This window comes from Callithrix jacchus, chromosome 6 (genome assembly GCF_049354715.1).
Source record: "Callithrix jacchus isolate 240 chromosome 6, calJac240_pri, whole genome shotgun sequence".
NCBI classification, from domain to species: domain Eukaryota; kingdom Metazoa; phylum Chordata; class Mammalia; order Primates; family Cebidae; genus Callithrix; species Callithrix jacchus.
The window spans coordinates 85,493,319-85,513,203 of NC_133507.1; the positions used below are offsets into that span (position 1 = coordinate 85,493,319).

Sequence of the window (19,885 nt, forward strand, 5' to 3'; positions counted from 1 at the left end):
CTTTGCTTTCTGCCATGATTGTGAGGCCTCCCCAGCCAAGTGGAACTATGTGTCTATTTAACCTCTTTCCTCTATAAATTACCTAATCTCTGGTATGTCTTTATTAGCATCACGAGAACAGACTAATATATCTGGCTTCCTCATTTGGAAGGGATTTGAAACTGGACCTTGTACTTAACTTTTCTTTGCCTCAATTTTACCCTTGGCAGAGTTAAAATACTCACCCCTATAGGATTATGATGAGGATTTGTGCCTGACACATAATAAACGTAATAAATGTAAGCTCTAATTATTATTTGCGAGCATATAATTCCTAATACCATGCTATTCACTGTCAACATACAGGCTCCAATACTAGGTATCATAATGTGAGAAACTGTATAATAATCCCATAATGAAGAAAAAAGTAGTCAGTATGACTGTGCATTTCCTACCTAGCAACTCCAGAGGACTTATTTTTCTTTGAAAAGAGGCAACCCATTGGCTGGAACAATTTTTTCTTCCTCCAGTTTGACATCAAAGTTTTTATTGTTTTGTTTTGTTTCTGCATTATTTTCATTGTAACTTTGATGATCATTACCATAAAAAAGAGACAGTGGTATTAACCAAATTTTTTAAGTTATTGTTTCTTAAAGATGATAAAAACTTGGCCTTGTTTCCAAAGAAAGAAAGTGTTTCAATCCTTTACCTGTGAATATGAAGATATTTTATTTGCATGAAGTACAACATAAACTGTGTCAGTCAACACTGGGAGAATAAGTATAGTTTACTTGCTGTCATTAAAAGTAGAGCAATCTTGTCATTTGATATAGACGGAGATAAGTCCAGACTAAGTATACATTATATTAAAAAATGGTTATGCAGTTTATTAGAAAACAGCAACAGGGCTATGACTTTTCTATATTTCTATAATGTCACACACACAATATTAAACCAGGGGACTGGATTGTGCACTATAGGGTATATGTGAGTTATACATTTTCCTTTGGCAATATATTATTGATCCACTCTCACTATAGTTCATTCTCTTCCTCAAGGGAAACTAAGAACTTATCAATTTGGTCAAAGTTTTATGATTACCCTTTGTCTGACTTACAATGTAACAATATATTCTAATGCATCAATTCATAGAATTACCTCTGTCACTGTTTTAAATATCATGCATCCTCATTCTATGATTCAATTTAAAGAATCTTTCAAAAGATCAATTAAACAAATAACAGGTTAGCTTTCAGGCAAACAAATAAATTTGCATTGTTTTATATTCATCATAAATATTTCACTTAATTACCGAGGTACCTTGTTCAGAAACATAAAACAACATTATAAATTAATTAGCACTGTCCCTGCTGAAATTTTAGGCCTGTGGAATGTAAAAGCTAAAAGTAAAAACAGGTCATGAAGCCCAACCAAGGGACACATTGTATGCAAATGCTAAAGCTCACAAACATCATGGTACCATTCATGGGACATTTTGAATCACCAAAGTTTTGTCTTTAATCATGTATTGCCCCGTTTATTTTCAAATTCAAGGTCAAAGAAACCTGGCACCCCCATCCCTTTTTTCTTTTTATTGCTTTATATGATCCAAACAGACAAAAACTTTATTATCTTGAAAAGTGATCAAAGGACATATATTTTTTTCTCTTATTGCAGAGTAACAAACTTTCTATATTAAGAAAATGTAACTATGCATTTTCAGATATAGATCATCACTATCAGTGTGAAATAAATATACTTTCAATATATAAATGTTACAGAATCAAGCTTTTAATAACAAACTTTTAAGTCTATTTTATATTATTCAAAAACAAAAGTAACATATTTTTACCTTAGCTAATTATAACTTGATAAGACTTTTTTCTTAAATTATTACTTCCAAATAATTGATAACTTACTATGTTTCTAAGTGCTAGTAACAGCCTCAAAAGAATAGGAAAAGTTCATAATTTCTGAACATAAACCTGAAACAGCAAGGTGGCCATATTTTATTAAAATAAAGCCATAATATTTTGTAAAACATAAATGTAATTTCTACATAATAACTGATATAAATATCAAATTAGTGCTCAATTCTTAATGCTTAAGTCCATTTAAAAATTTTAAATGCATCATAAGTATTATTTATTTTTTTCCAAAGATCTTAATTACATATAATATCATTATAAAATATTTTAGTTTTTTAATCATTAGTCATTAATGTATCTGCTAGTTCTTTACTGAAATCTCTGCTAAAGCTAGTTATTTGCTTTTTAGGTGAATTAACAACAGCCTGAAGAAATTAGTGCTTAGAAGAAAAACTCAAGAAAAACAAAAATATTTTGTTTGAGTAAAAAGCACCAAAAATGGTTTGGTTTAAATGATGCACTAATTTGTAAATTAGGTTTGATTTTTTCTGATTTAAACAGCTGGAATATTTTTCTGAGTAGTTGAGGAATCAACTTAAATCCCTCTAACAAATGCATCGTATCTTTGGCATGCCATTTTTGGCAATACTGGTGAATATTTTCTAAAGCAACTATGGTACAGGACAATGTTAGTTAACATAAAAGATCTTAAAATATAGATGGTTTGTATAACATGTACATGCTTTAGAAGTGAGTATATGTGCAACATTCTAATGAAACTAAGATGCAAATAATAATCTCTGTTGTGAATTGAGGACCAAAAATAATACACATAGGAACCACTAATCATACTCTTTGATTGACACATTTTAACCTCCTAAAACAAGAAAGAGTCAACTGGTAGTAGATTTCGCAATTCCAGTTTCATGGTAGTCTTCACAATTGACCAACAAATAGTTACCATGCTGACAATTTCAGAATCATCTTTCCTAGGCATACATTAGGGGGAGAAAATTGAATAAGTGACTAATTCACTTAATTGACACATTCCGAGAATTTTCTAAGCAGACAGTATGCTATTTCCTCAGAAATATCAGAACATTCTCAGTGTCCATATCTTCCAACCGCTGATTCTTTATTCTGCCATATTGTGTTGTTGGGCATGTGGTTTCCATTCTATCAATAGCCTAGGTGGAGTTGCTTCATAAAACCTAGTCATGGCAGGGCATGGTGACTCACACCTGTAATCCCAGCACTTTGGGAAGCTGCAGCAGGAGGATCACAAGGTCAGGAGATCGAGACCATCCTGGCCAACATGGTAAAACCCCATGTCTACTAAGAATACAAAAAATAAGCTGGGTATGGTGGCATGTGCCTGTAGTCCCAGATACTCTGGATGCTGAGGCAAGAGAATCACTTGAAACAGAGGCAGACCTTGCCATGAGCCAAGATTGCACCACTGCACTCCAGCCTGGGGGACAGAAGGAGACTCCGAAAAAAAAAAAAAGAAAAAACTATCTATTCTGCTTTGACTTTTCTTAATTTGAGGTTGCTGTTACCCTTCCCATTGTTTGCAGAACATAATAGCCTGCTTTAACACAAAAACTGAAATACAGAGAATAAAAATATTGAATATGAAACTAGATATACTGATTTAAATAATATAAGCATTATAGACTATCACTGCTATTAACATGTAAATTGATAATAGTAAAATTTTATACCACTACTTAATTTTAAAATGTTTTCCGTGTTACTGAACTATAATCTAACTTAAATACCTAGCAGACATACTCAGTAATGACTGACAGACAAGATAAGAAATCCTGTTGAAAGTTAACTAGCCAATGATTGAGATATCATATTGATCATAGGGAAAAGTTACATATTACATGTTTACTTTTCCTGGAAAAGAGTAAACATTGGAATATTCTTTTTATGTAACATATATATATATGTATATGTAGATACATAAATACACATATAGATATATATACATCTATATATCTATATACATATATACATATATGTATGTATATATGTAGATATATATGTGTGTATATATGTATAGATATATCTACCTATATATGTAGATATATATGTATCTACATATATATAACAAATAACTATACATATATCTACATATATACATAGATCTACATATATACATAGATATGTATGTAGATATATGTATAGTTATTTGTTATATATATCAAATAACCAAGAGTATAGATCACTTTATACTATTTATAGTACATTAGGCAAATTTTTCTATTCCTTTTTTAAAAAAAGAAAAGAAAAGAAAAAGATAAACAGGGCTTAAAATGGACCAAAGCATATGTTCACAGATTCAGGGATATATAATACAGGGCACCCCATATTTCAAGTTCTTTCTCCCCTTAATATCTTTGAACCTCTGTTTAGCTCCTTGGCCAACATGTGATTTCTGGTTAACTGACAAAGCACCACCAACTGATGCCCAGACTGAACAAGACTCTGAAACTTCACCTTCTGGATCCTAATATCTACTCAGATATCCTTATATTAATATCTTCTTTACTGCTAATAACATTCTCATGATAGCTTTTCAAACCATCTCTCCTGTCTTTACTCTTCAACCCTTCATTAAATCATTTAATTCTCCTTACTCCAACTTTATTTCTTTCCTTACTGAGAAGAATAAGGTCATGTGATATTTGTCCTTAAATTCCATTTTTTTTCTATCTCAAAAATACCACTGAGCCGTATTCTCTCTCTTGCCGCCATCTCTTCATTTTTAGGGACAAAACTATAAAAGATTTTCTAAAATTTGCTTCTATCTCTTGTGCTTTTTGTCCTATTTGATCCCAGGTCTTTTGTTCATGAAGCCATCTGTCTATTCAATCAGTTGCATGCTTGGTCAGTCCAAAAATACTTACTGAGTATCCATGTATTACATGTAGTTTAAAGCCAGAGGTAGGTTATAATACCTGATCTGTCATTTTCTAGCTATCCAAGCACAGTCAAGTTTCTTAATCTTTCTGGCACTCAGTTTGCTCAGCTATAAAATGAGCAATACATTCTTCATGTACTAGTTTGAAGATGAAATAGGAAATGGCAGATTAAGCATCTAACACTGCACTTAAGTATATGATAACCTTCATGGCTAGCAAAATGGCAGGTTCTAAATGTATATCGCTGAAAAGTATTATGAAGTATATATATACATACACATACATACATATATATAAATATACATATTAAACCTCCTGAAGATTCAATTAAGGCAATATCATATAGAAAAAAATGGGGGCATAACTATCTTAATTGAAGAGTAATATTTATCCTTCATGTAGATTTTATTATTGTATAACTGCAAAGTCCAGTTTTACAATAAATTTTAAATTAAAATAAAAACTGACAGCCCAAGTACAATTACATTAACAAAAATCCAGTGCTTTATGTAATGACCATTTAGAGATAGATTTCATTCACAATCACCAGAAAAATATAAAACACATAGAAAAAATTTGACAAGGAAAGTACTAAATGTATATAAAGAAAAAAATTAAGGTTTGCCAAAGGACATAAAGTTTAGAATAAATTAAAATCTAGTCCCCTTTCCAGAATATTGTAATACCCAGAATATCCTGAATTCAAAACAAATCTTATTGGGATTTGTTCTGAACTTGCAAAACAATGACAAAATGCATCTAAAAGAATATATAGAGGGGAGTTTTCCAAGATGGCGTGGTAGGAACAACTAGGGATTGCAGCTCTCATTGAAGGCGCAGAGGGTTAGTCCTAGCTGCATTTCCAGACGGATTTTTGTTGCCCACAGAACGGGGAAATTCCCAGGTGTAGGAGAGTCATGGGAAGCCAGCGCAGCCCTCTCGGGTTACTCGGGCACCACAGTGCAGTGGCACCCTGCACAAAATGCGCTGATCTGGGTGCCCTGTTAAACCTGCAATCTGAGACTTGGGAGGGCAGATTAGCATATCCATCTGATTAAACGGGACTTGGACAGTGAGTCAGATGAGGAGATTCCCGGGAAGCGGCATTTGAGCCGGTGCAGTGGGCCCCTGCACGGGAAATCACACGGATCCCGGTGCCCTACCAGCAGGCGATTAAAACACCTGGGAGAGAGTCATTCGTTCAACTTAAAAAAAATAAAGAAAGAGAGAGAAAGGGCTCTGAGGCAGGGAGCCAGGTGATCAGGCTCGGCAGGTGCCACCCCCACAGGGACAAACAAAACGGTGATTCGAAACGCTCGGGGTTAAGAGTTTCACTGTGGGCACAGCTGAATACAGGAAGGTGCAGCTCCGTGGGGAAGGGGCGTCCGCCACTACCGAGGCATTCCAACCCTACTGAGGTACACGCCCATTGCTGACGCAGTCTGCCATTGCCGAGGCAACCCGCCATAACAGAGAGACTCCACCAACAGGGTGGAGCCCACAACAGCAGGGCAGAGCCCACGGGCAACAGAACAAAGCCCAAAACAGAAGGGCGGAGCCCACAGCAACAGGGCGAAGCCCACAGCAGCAGGGCAGAGCCTACAGTAGCAGGGACTGGAGTGGATCTCAGCAGTCCTACAGCAGAGGGGCTAGACTGTTAAAAAAAAAAAAAAAAAACTTAAGTAACAGAAATACTTCAGCATCAACAATCTGGGCATACACTCAGAGACCCAATCGAAAAGCCAGCAACTACTCAGACGACAGGTGGATAAATCCACAAAGATGGAAAGAAACCAGCACAAAAAAGGAGGAAAACACCCAAAACCAAAACACCTCGCCTCCTACAAAAGACCAAAACGCCTCAACAGCAAGAAAAAAAAGCTGGATGGAGAATGAGTGTGACGAAATGATGGAATCAGACTTCAGAAGGTGGATAATGAGAAACTTCTGTGAGCTAAAAGAACATGTTCTAAATCAATGCAAAGAAACTAAGAACCTTGAAAAAAGATTCGAGGAAATGATAACAAGAATGGACAACTTAGAGAGGAATATGAATGAATTGAAGGATCTGAAAAACACAACACGAGAACTTCGTGAAGCATGCACAAATTTCAACAGCCGAATGGACCAAGCAGAAGAAAGGATATCAGAAGTCGAAGATCAACTCAATGAAATTAAACAATAAGCCAAGATTAGAGAAAAAGCACAAAAAGGAATGAAAAAAGTCTCCAAGAAATGTGGGACTATGTGAAGAGACCTAACCTATGTTTGATAGGTGTACCAGAATGTGACAAAGAGAATGAATCCAAGCTGAAAAATAATCTTCAGGATATTATCCAGGAAAATTTCCCCAACCTAGCAAGGCAGGCCAATATTAAAGTCCAGGAAATACAGAGAACACCACAAAGATATTCCGCAAGAAGAGCAACCCCAAGGCATATAATCGTCAGATTCACCAGGGTTGAAATGAAGGAGAAAATACAAAGAGCAGGCAGAAAGAAAGGTCAGGTCACCCACAAAGGGAAGCCCATCAGACTCACAGCAGATCTCTTGGTAGAAACTCTACAAGCCAGAAGAGAGTGGGGGCTAATATTCAACATCCTTAAAGAAATGAACTTTCAACCCAGAATCTCATATCCAGCCAAACTGAGCTTCATAACTGAAGGAAAAATAAAATCCTTTGCGAACAAGCAAGTACTCAGAGATTTTGTCACCACCAGGCCTGCTTTACAAGAGCTCCTGAAAGAGGCACTACACATAGAAAGAAACAACCAGTACCAGCCACTCCAAAAACATACCAATTGCTAAACAGCATCAACAAAAAGAAGAATCTGCATCAATTAATGAGCAAAACAGCCAGCTAGCATCAAAATGGCAGCATCAAATTCACACATAACAATATTAACCCTAAATGTAAATGGACTAAATGCACCAATCAAAAGACACAGACTGGCAAATAGGATAAAAATCCAAAACCCATCAGTGTGCTGTATCCAGGAAACCCATCTCACATGCAAGGATACACAAAGGCTCAAAATAAAGGGAAGGAGGAAGATTTACCAAGCAAATGAAGAGAAAAATAAAAAGGAGTTGCAATTCTCATCCCTGATAAAATAGACTTTTAAGCAACAAAGATCAAAAGAGACAAAGAAGGTCATTACATAATGGTAAAAGGATCAATACAACAAGAAGAGCTAACGATCCTAAATATATATGGACCCAATACAGGAGCACCCAAATATATAAGGCAAGTTCTTAATGACTTACAAAGAGACTTAGACTCCCACACAGTAATAGTGGGAGACTTTAACACTCCACTGTCAATATTAGACAGATCAACCAGAAGAAAATTAACAAGGATATCCAGGACTTGAACTCAGATCTGGAACAAGCAAACCTGATAGATATTTACAGAACTCTCCACCCCGAATCCACAGAATATACATTCTTCTCAGCACCACATCACACCTACTCTAAAATTGACACATAGTAGGAAGTAAAGCACTCCTCAGCAAATGCAATACAACTGAAATCATAACAAACAGTCTCTCAGACCATAGTGCAATCAAGTTAGAACTCAGAGTTCAGAAACAAACTCAGACCGCACAGAGTCATGGAAACTCAACAACTGGCTCTTGAATGTTGATTGGATAAACAATGAAATGAAGGCAGAAATAAAGAAGTTCTTCGAAACCAATGAGAATGAAGACACAACATGCCAGAATCTCTGGGACACATTTAAAGCAGTCTCTAGAGGAAAATATATAGCAATAAGTGCCCACATAAGAAGAGTGGAGAGATCCAAAATTGACACCCTATCATCAAAATTGAAAGAGCTAGAGGAGCAAGATCAAAAAAACTCAAAACCTAGCAGAAGACAAGAAATAACTAAGATCAGAGCAATACTGAAGGAGATAGAGACACGAAAAACACTTCAAAAAAATCAATAAATCCAAGAGCTGGTTTTTTGAAAAGATCAACAAAATAGACCACTAGCACGACTGATAAAAAAGAAAAAAGAGAACAACCAAATAGATGCAATAAAAAAAACAATAAAGAGGAAATCACCACAGATTCCACAGAAATTCAAACCATCATCAGAGAATATTACAAACAACTCTATGCACATAAACTAGTAAACCTGGAAGAAATGGATAAATTCCTGGACACTTGTGTCCTCCCAGGCCTAAAGCAGGAGGAAGCTGAAACTATGAACAGACCAATAACAATGTCTGAAGTCAAGGCAGCAATTAAGAGCCTACCACACAAAAAAAGCCCAGGTCCGGATGGGTTCACAGCTGAATTCTACCAGACACAGAAAGAGGAGCTGGTACCATTCCTTCTGAAACTATTCCCAAAAGGAGGCAATCCTTCCCAAATCATTTTATGAGACCAACATCATCCTGATACCAAAACCTGGCAGAGACTCAACAAGAAAAGAGATGAACATAGATGCAAAAATCTTCAATAAAATACTGGCAAACCGACTACAACAGCACATCAAAAAACTTATCCATCATGATCAAGTAGGATTCATCCCAGGGGTGCAAGGCTGGTTCAACATATGCAAGTCTATAAACGTAATTCACCACATAAACAGAACCAAAAACAAAAACCACATGATTATCTCAATTGACGCAGAGAAGGCATTTGACAAAATTCAACAGCCCTTTATGCTAAAAACCCTCAATAAACTCGGTATCGATGGAACGTATCTCAAAGTAATAAAAGCTATTTATGACAAACCAATAGCCAATATCATACTGAATGGACAAAAACTGGAAGCATTCCCTTTGAAATCTGGCACTAGACAAGGACGCCCTCTTTCACCACTCCTATTCAATATAGTACTAGAAGTTCTAGCCAGAGCAATCAGGCAAGAAAAAGAAATAAAGGGTATTCAAACAGGAAAGGTGGAAGCCAAATTGTCTCTATTTGCAGACGACATGATAGTATACCTAGAAGACCCCAGCGTCTCAGCCCAAAACTCCTGAAACTGATAAGCAACTTCAGCAAAGTCTCAGGATACAAAATCAATGTGCAAAAATCACAAGCATTCCTATACACCAGTAACAGACTTAAAGAGAGCCAAATCAAGAACGAACTGCCATTCACAATTGCTATGAAAAGAATAAAATACCTAGGAATACAACTTACAAGGAACACAAGGGACCTCTTCAAGGAAAACTACAAACCACTGCTCAACGAAATAAGAGAGGACACAAACAGATGGAGAAACATTCCATGTTCATGATTAGGAAGAATCAATATCATGAAAATGGCTATACTGCCCAAAGTAATTTACAGAATCAATGCTATATCCATCAAGCTGCCATTGACTTTCTTCACAGAACTGGAAAAATCCACCATGAACTTCATATGGAACAAAAAGAGAGCCTGCATAGCCAAGTCAATTCTAAGCAAAAAGAACATAGCGGGGGGCATCACACTACTGGACTTCAAACTATACTACAAGGCTACAGTAATCAAAACAGCATGGTACTGGTACCAAAACAGAGATATAGACCAATGGAACAGAACAGAGGCATTGGAGGCAACACAACATATCTACAACCATACAATCTTTGATAGACCTGACAAAAACCAGCAATCGGGAAAGGATTCCCTGTTTAATAAATGGTGATAGGAAAACTGGCTAGCAATGTGCAGAAAGCAGAAACTGGACCCCTTCCTGACACCTTACACTAAAATTAACTCCAGATGGATTAAAGACTTAAAAATAAGACCTGGCACCATAAAACCCTAGAAGAAAATCTAGGCAAAAACCAATCAGGACATAGGAGTAGGCAAGTACTTCATGACCAAAACACCAAAAGCATTGGCAGCAAAAGCCAAAATAAACAAATGGGACGTAATCAAACTCCACAGCTTCTGCACGTCAAAAGAAACAGTCATTAGAGTGAATCAGCAACCAACAGAATGGGAAAAAATTTTTGTAGCTTACCCATCTGACGAAGGGCTGATATCCAGAATTTACAAAGAACTCAAACAGATTTACAGGAAAAAGACAAACAAGCCCATTCAAAAATGGGCAAAGGATATGAACAGACACTTTACAAAAGAAGACATACATGAGGCCAACAAACATATAAAAAAATGCTCATCATCACTGGTCATTAGAGAGATGCAAATCAAAACCACACTGAGATACCATCTCATGCCAGTTAGAATGGCGATCATTAAAAAATCTGGAGACAACAGATGCTGGAGAGGCTGTGGAGAAAAAGGAACACTTTTACACTGTTGGTGGGAGTGTAAATTAGTTCAACCATTGTGGAAGACAGTGTGGCGATCCCTCAAGGACTTAGAAATAGAAATTCCATTTGACCCAGCAATCCCATTACTGGGTATATATCCAAAAGACTACAAATCGTTCTACTATAGGGACACATGCACACAAATGTTCATTGCAGCACTGTTTACAATAGCAAAGACCTGGAACCAACCCAAATGCCCATGGATGATAGACTGGACTGGGAAAATGTGGCACATATACACCATGGAATACTATGCAGCAATCAAAAATGATGAGTTTGTGTCCTTTGTAAGGACATGGATGAAACTGGAGAACATTATTCTCAGCAAACTGAAACAAGAACAGAAAATGAAATACCACATATTCTCACTCATAGGCGGGTGAGGAAAAATGAGAACTCATGGACACAGGGAAGGGAGTACTACACATCGGGGTCTATTGGGGGGAATGGGGAGGGACAGCGGGGTGGGGGTGGGGAGCTGGGGAGGAATAGCCTGGGGAGAAATGCCAAATGTGGGTGAGGGGCAGGAAGGCAGCAAAACACACTGCCATGTGTGTACCTATGCAACTATTTTGCACATTCTTTACATGTACCCCAAAACCTAAAATGCAATAAAAAAAAGAAAAAAAAAGAATATATAGGTGAGAATAGATTTGAAAGTCTGAAAAATACAAGCATTTGATGGGAAAGTTTTCCTATTACATATTAAAAGGCATCATAGAAGCATAATAATTAAAATAGCATGGAACTGTCCCCCAAATCAGCAGGCAGAAAATGGAATACAATGAATATCTCAGGAACAAATTATAATTCATACATAAAAGTATGAAATGCAAGAAAAGTGACCTAATCTATCAGTGGGAAATACTAGTTAATAATTAAGTCACTATTTAGAACTTTTAAAACTAAATTACATATTCATCCTATAAATAAAATTGATTGTACAATATTAAAAGGAAATTCTCACATCAAATAACACAATTCAATGCAAGCAATACGCTATGAAAATATTTTACACAGATTTATTACGGTTCTAGCATGTAAATCCCACATGCAAATCAATATGTAAAACCTTAAAGCCTAATTACATAAACAATCAAGTTATAGAGGAGTACAAAGTGGTAATAAGAATGTGAAAAACAATGAGCAGATTAATTAATAACAAAAGAAAAAGAACTGTAAGATACTCTGTCAAAATCAGAAAGAAATAGTATAACATAATATTCCATGTTTGTTGGCGTTTAAATGACTATGCTGCTATTGAGAGGGTGAGTTAGTACATGTTCTTATTTGTTCATTTATCTATCCATTTGGCAAATGTTTTAAGATATCTACTCTTCATAAGAAAGTTTTTAATTGGAAATTTTATATCAAAGGTTTTTAAAATGTTTATCTTTTTAATTTCAGAAATTACTTCTAGCAATTATTATCCTAAAGAAATTTAAGCAATGGTGAGCAAAAAATATACATGTAAAAAGATATTTGTCATAATTTTAATACCACAAAGTTCAGACTCACCTAAAAGCACCAAATTATGAATGACTAAATATATGTTAATCTCTTCATAGATTAATTGTATGTACATTCATTATGAAAATCAAATGCTTCAATAAATTTTAAGAACCTGCAAATAACAGGATTGAATACTATATATAGTACAATCACAATTTCGTGATACACACACACACACACACACACACACACACACACACAAATTCCCCAAAGATTAAGACAGGTTATCACTGGATGGAGAATTAAAAGTTGTTTTTATTTTCATTTCTATATTGCTTTCAATGAGAAATGTTATTTTTATCATCAAAGAAATACTATTTTTAAATTCTATGAAATAAGGAAGAACATTAGTCTTCTGAAAAAATGCAAAGGCCTCAAAGGCAGCTTTTGGACATGGCTATATCATTATCTCTTCTCCCTTAGATTTTTGATATTTCCTCTACAGCAAATGAGCTTAGATTTCTCCAACTTAAAAATTACCTGGTCCTCTTCCCTTGAGCTGGCATGTATTTTTCCTACCTGTTGCTGCCACATTTCATGAACAGTCAACCTTTCCTTTCTCACTTTGTCACCATCCATGCCTCTATTTCAGAATAGCTTTTCACTTGAATACTTTTCACTCCAATGAATGAGCCTGCTCTATCTCAGATCAGTGATACATTCATTTATTTTCCATTTTTTTCATCCTTGCAATCCGCTTGCTTTGTCTGTGTTGTTTGACTTTGGTCATCTTTAGATCTTTTTTTAATCAATATGTACTTCATTGGGTTTTTTTTCTCTCATTCTTTAAATCGATGTTTTTCTGCATATACTATCCCGAGCCTCCTTCTCTTCTGATGTCCCATACGCTTTTCCTTGAAAATTTCATTCGCTTTCATATCTTTAACTATTACTTGGCTTCATTTAACTCATAAATCTTTGGTTTTCATGCTGATTCTCTCTTGAACTATATTCCCCTCCTTTTTTTCAGCTGTGTGTGTTGAGCCTGCTTGGTATGTCTGGCCACCTGAATGCTGGCCAGACAACTCAAGCTCAATACATCTAAAATCAAAATATTCAACTCACTCTTACAATTTCTTTCCTCACATGACTTCCTGCTATCTATTTATTTTCCCACAACTTTTATGCTTGCCAGACTCAGATTTTTAGACTGCATCTTTGTATTGTCCCTCTTCATCCAGTTAGCTGTCTGAGGTCAGTCAATCTTTTTGTATATGTAGCCTTTCATTTCCTTTCTCATTCTTTCCAACTCCTATATAACTGCCCTTGCCTGAATCTGTTTCTAAAGAAATAAAACTCTGATCTAACTTCTTTCTCACTCTCCTGATGCCCAAATCTTGGCCACTACTAGGGCAACACCACTATGACTTCATCACTATTTACTCAAATATGCCCATTGTCCCTCAAATTAAGAGTTCTTTACCTTAGCATTTGAGATCCTCTACAATCTAGTCCTGGCTGCCACTGCCTCCTCCTCCTCTTCCTCCTCCTTCTCCACCACCACCACCACTTTGTCATCGTCGTCGTCATCCTCCTCCTCCTCCTCCTCCTTCTTTTACTACTGCTGTAAGATGTCTAATGCTCTAAGATGGACCATGTTCTATATATGGGTTGCTCTTTCTGAAATTAGTTTTTTTAAAAACCTCCTAATATACCCAGAATAATTATCACCTAGCAGTGGCACCTTCCCTGGCCATCTCCTCTAGCTTCTTATTTTCCTCACCTTTATGGAAATTACTCTATTCTATTGGTGAAAATGAATGAATGCCTTCCTCCAAAGCTATGCCATAAGATCCTCGAGGAGAAAGGCTGTATTAAATTAGCTTAGAATAGTATGTTGCCTATATCCACTACTCAGATATGGAAGAATTCATCAATAAATTTACAGGCAGAAAACTACTGCATACACAACATAGTATGTTGCCTATAGACAATCTCAGATACTGAAGAATGCATCAATAAATTTATAGCCAGAAAACTAATAATTTTTTATCACTATTGTGTTTATGTATTTCTGCTAGTAATTGGTTTTTGGTCTCCTGTGTAAGATTGTTAAATCCTTCAGAACAGGAATCATAATCATCCTTAATAATAGATAATTTATTCTTTAAGAAACTCCAGAAAACCTGCTATATACAAAATAATTTCACCAGGTATTATACCCTTGCTTTTTTTTTTTAGAAGGAGAAATATAGAATTAAAAAGTTATTTTTTCTTATGATTGTCAGTAATTAATCCATAATTAATTATTAATGATTAGTGTGACCATTAGGGTTAAAACTATTTCTTTATCCAATTAAGTCTTTGCAGAAAAACATAGGTAGATGCATTAGTTCTTAAAAATAGGCACAATTAGACATCCCAGTGGTATATGAATCAGGTAACTCTTTTATTTGGCAGATTTTTGAAGGGAAAAAAAAAAAGCATCAAATGACCAGTCATTTCCCTGAACACCTCTCATTTTAGTAGCTATTACTCTACTCCCGTATACTCAACTCCCCTGAGATACCGTGTTGCATTCTTTTCCTAAGTCTTTCAGAAATTAAAGATAAATACAAGTCTCAGAATACCAACAACGTTTCCCTTTGAGACACTTCTTATCCGTTAAACCAAAACGAGGTGACACTAGAGCCCAGTCTTGCTTGGATCAGGTGAAGCTTTCCCTGGGTAAATCTATTACACAAGACCATTCCCTCAGCCCTGAGCCAAAAGAAACAAGAGTAAAAGCACAATAATATGGTAATATCATTCCAAGATCCCAAATGTATCTGTAAAACCTCAGCTGGAAGTTGATTTAACCTCTCTGGTATTGTCATGTGACCCCCGAGGTGGTACCTTCCTTCTCTAAGTGAGCGCAGCGATTACCATTACCCGTGGAAGCCAGAGTTCCCCAGTGACTCGGAAGAGTCTTGAGAAGAGATAAAGTTTCATAGCTTATTGCAATTCTTCCAGCACTGAAATCTCCTGGAGCTGAAATTCATTGAGAAATGATGAGTCATTTGAAGCTGCCTGAAATAAGGGCTCTCTATTAAAGTGAGTGGCTAGTCCATAGCCCACCTGAGAAAATGAAGAAAAATTATGCTCAGAGAGAAAAAAAATCCATCCCTACAATACAGCAGAGACAGCAGTTACGGAGCTGACTTAGATTTAGGCTTGTTGAACTTTTTAGATTCCTAATGGCCCATCTGCACTGGAGGTTTCTGGTGCTACACTAATCCTTTAATTTCTCCCCTCTGATTGCTGTGTTAATGTCTATGCTCTAGAAAAAGTAGAGAACTGAGTAAACAAATCACCATTCTTCCAATATCAGAATAAATGCATTACTGTAGATATACCACACCTTACAGAAATTCTCTTTTCCATAGTGCAATCTCACTGTGGAATCTCTCTCTGGGAAGTTTCCCACAGTGGAGAATAAGGCGCAGAAGTTCACTTATGGGGACGTAACTGAGACTAACCTAAAATTTGGCTGTTATTCCACAAGAAGCAAAGCAGGAATGATAGGCCACCTTTACATTCACAAAATACTTGTTGCCACGTCTGAATGGATTTTCAAGTGTGGTGGTAAACGTGGGCTCACGAGCCTCCCTGTGTCTGGCTGCATGAGTTACATACTCTGTGTATTTTTAAATGGGCATTGCTCAATCAAGTTGGCGATAATGGCATCTTGTGCAGCACACTTACAGCTATGAGACAAACTACATGAGCTGGGGAAGGCTCTCAGCAGATGCTGCTGGGGGAGTGGTAGAGGATACACAGAGGCAGAGAGAGTTGTAGCTACAAAGAAAATAAAAAAGAAAGAAAAGAGGACCATTCACAGAAAATGGAAACAAACAACTGACTCACACAAAAATGGTAAATCAAGAAACTAAACACCCCGAAGGCAATTTGGTAAGCAATTAAGACACTGAGGTGCAGCAAGATGGCAGAGGCTGAGGAAACAGCTTATCCTCTAGGAATACATCTGATTGCTTGTGTGGACATTAACCTAGCTCCAGAAAGAGGTGCTTTGTATAGTTTGCCCACTTGAGGAATTAAAAAAAAAAAAAAAGAAAGGAAAAGCAGAAACAGAAAATGGATATTTAGGGCAACTTGTAAGCCCACCTGTGAAGCTGCTGTTCCACTGTGGGGGACCTCCTGCCTTCTACTGGTGACCCTCAGTGGGCACCATCAGTGTGGAAACAAGCAACAAACTGCCTCCAAGAAAAGAGAACAAGTTTAAAAGAAAGAGAGTGATCTGGCATTTTTTTTTTTAAGAGCATAAACGCAAAGGACAAAATTAATGGGTTAGAGAGGCACATTCAACTTCTTCAGAACTGGGAAATGAGGAGCAGGGGGGAGAGAGCACAGGACAGAGAAAGGGAGGAAGAGCTCTAGAGAAAGAGGAGAGCCTACTAAAGAAATAAGCCCCCCTGTACAGACAGCCTGACGCCAGATGGCTTCTTCTAATAAATATTCAACCTTAACTCTGTTCCCATGTAACTTTGTTGTAAAGCTGCCAGCACACCCACACAGATCTGGGCCAGCAAAATGATTACAGTAGTACAAACAAAATAGTGCAATAGAGGAAACAGACAGACAGGGTCCTGTCCACAGACAGTCAGGGCTGGAATATGTGGTTGATGGGCCTTTAGATTTAATGCCTCGGAACTTATAATAATCAGTGGCACTGGAAGAGGGACACCTCAAAAGCCAACAAACATTTAACTCTTGCCTGCGCTCTGCTTCAGATTTCAGTGTGGAAAACATGTACACCTTTTTCTTCAGAGATCATGAATGAGATAGTATATCTCAAATATTACTTTCCAACACAACCTCTAAGTTTATATTTAGAGTAATAACAACCACAGTGAATTCTCCCCACCACATTTACTTTTTTAAATTGTAGCAATATATGAGACTTTGTATTTTAATAATTACCTTACCAGTTGCATAATAACAGATGATTCATTGAAATTTTATCTTTATAAAACAGAGGGGTAATTCTCTATAGGATCATCTGTGTTTTCTTCTTTCTACTCCCCAACCACTACCACCCCCAACTTGGCGCTATTTAGGCATAGGTATAGATACCTCTTAACTCTGGCAGGGGTGGGGTAGTATGCTTTTCAATATTTTAAGTGGGGGATAATTTGAAAAATATGATGACAGAATAAAATGTCCTATTAATGAAGTAACACATGAAAATGTTGAACCATATAATGCCAAAACAGCTTGAAGAAAATGGTGATATGATGAAATATTCTAGAAATATATACTTTGGAGTATCTGAAAATATCATGTTAGGAACAACTATCAGAGAAAGATATAAAGCTTCTGTGATTTCAGTTTTCAAATGATATAGATGAATTGTACAAAACCAACTTAGTAATGAAATATAGCAATTTACAGCAAATCATCTAAAATGCTTGGTATAAAAATGAGATTATAACTTTATTTTATTTTCCATTTTTTGATCTGGTATCTAAAATTGTCCAGAAAAAAAGAAAGCCCTAAGAGTCCATCATAAGCCAAGATTTCTTTTACCTTAAAATCAAAGATATATTTCATGAGGTTATCTCTGAGCACTGATAACTGCAGGAATGAAGATGTAAGAAAAACCAACAAAACAAACAAAAAAAATTAAACACTTACCAAGAGCTAGATAAGTTTTGTTAAGTGCATACTGTTGTTTTGACAGTTTGAGAATCTGCACAGATTTTACATTTTATTACAGTGACATCAAAAGCTGTATTGATAGGAAAGGACCGCATTTCTAACAAAGAGAGACAGATAAAAATTAGCATTTATCTTCTGGTGGTATTGAGCTTTCTAATGGTAAGTCACAGTATTTTCCTTTTTCTACTGAGAACTCTCTCAGGGAATGGAAAACGCATTGGAAGGTTAAGACTTCCCAATTAGGGACATGATGGAGACCAGTTCTTGAAAAGATGTGTATAAATTGCACACATGAAATATAAACAATGCAAACATATCTGTATACAAAGTATGCAGTTGTGCATTCAAAAAGGGTAATGGCATGCAATAATGGGAAATTATTTGAACATCTGTTTGTACATTAATCTGCATATTTTTGCACATGCAATCATCCATTTGCATCAGCATATTTTGCATGTCGCATGCACACGTTAGACACCTGTTATTAAAAACCAGGTCCACAATGTGCTGCTGATTCCCCTGAATTTGTAATTCCATTTTTACAAGATTTATCATACAGTCCAAAAGGTAGTATTTTTTAGGAAAGTGGACAATATAAATAGGATATTAGTGAAACACTTCTCCTTTATCTAGGGATGGTAAACTATAAGGTTCAAAAAATTAGCAGTGAATGAAAACAAAACAACATAGCCAGAGATGAATCATGATACAATCTAGCTCATTCTTTCTGTTATAAAAAATGATCAGCCTCTGAAGAACAAATTGAGATATGATGAGCATCAACTGTGCCAAGCACCATGTCTCCTTTGCACATAATATGTGGTCAATAAATATTTGGTGATTCTTTGGTTAATAAAGGAGTGTATAACTTAATTAAACATCACATTTAGCTAATAGTTACAGGAGTTAGATGATATATCAAGGTCCATTCTAACTGCTTTTGCAGGCCTCTCTCAGTTAACACATTTGAAAAGAGCCTTTGAGGGAATATTGAGAGACTGAGCTAAAAAGAGTGGGCTCTGCTACTAACTAGTAATGTAATCTTGGACTAATTTCCTTAATTTTGTAAAACGAAAGACTGTGCCCAGTGAGGAAATAGGTGGTATATATGGTGCTACTCTTCACTTCTTTAACCATGGTAGACATTTAAAAAATCAACCCCAGCATTTTTTTCCACTGAGTCTGGACCTAGCCATAAATTATTCTTAACACAACTCTCCAGGCAGCCACCATCAACTGATCAAATCTGGCACACAAGATGAATCTATTTCTTAACCAGGATTATATTATCTCTAAGGCCCTTCCATAAACTGAATCAAGAACTCTGACAGACCACTACAATTTATGTTCTTAGAAAACTGTCTTAATGATTTGGTTGTTTTCTAATTACAAGGTATGAAATATGCTTTAAAACTAGTTGAACACTGTTAGAATTGGAGAAATGCTTGCTCTATAGAGAATTTCACTTTAACAGTGTTTTTAATGGATTTAACCCATAAAATATGCTAAAGTAATGCTCAGTATATTTCCCTCTTTGGATTATCCATAAAAGTACTTTCTTCCAGGCAGTTATGCAAAGTGGATCAGGAAAGCAGCATGAAGCAATACTTTGTGCAGCACAGCCTTTCAGTATGGGAAGAAAGACAGCAGCCGTGGT

The 19,885-nt window shown here is 36.2% G+C and overlaps 2 long non-coding RNA genes across 2 annotated transcripts in view; one reads left to right on the forward strand and one right to left on the reverse strand.

Annotated features, from left to right (window-relative positions):
• LOC103793803 (uncharacterized) overlaps positions 1-3,828 on the reverse strand; it is a 129,921-nt gene extending 126,093 nt beyond the window's left edge. The window contains exon 1 of the long non-coding RNA XR_013518948.1: positions 435-3,828. This is a non-coding gene — a long non-coding RNA (uncharacterized LOC103793803). The remainder of the gene's footprint in view (positions 1-434) is intronic.
• Positions 1-19,885, forward strand: part of LOC118154594 (uncharacterized) — a 47,492-nt gene that overhangs the window by 13,813 nt on the left and 13,794 nt on the right. The gene's annotated exons all lie outside the window — the stretch shown is intronic.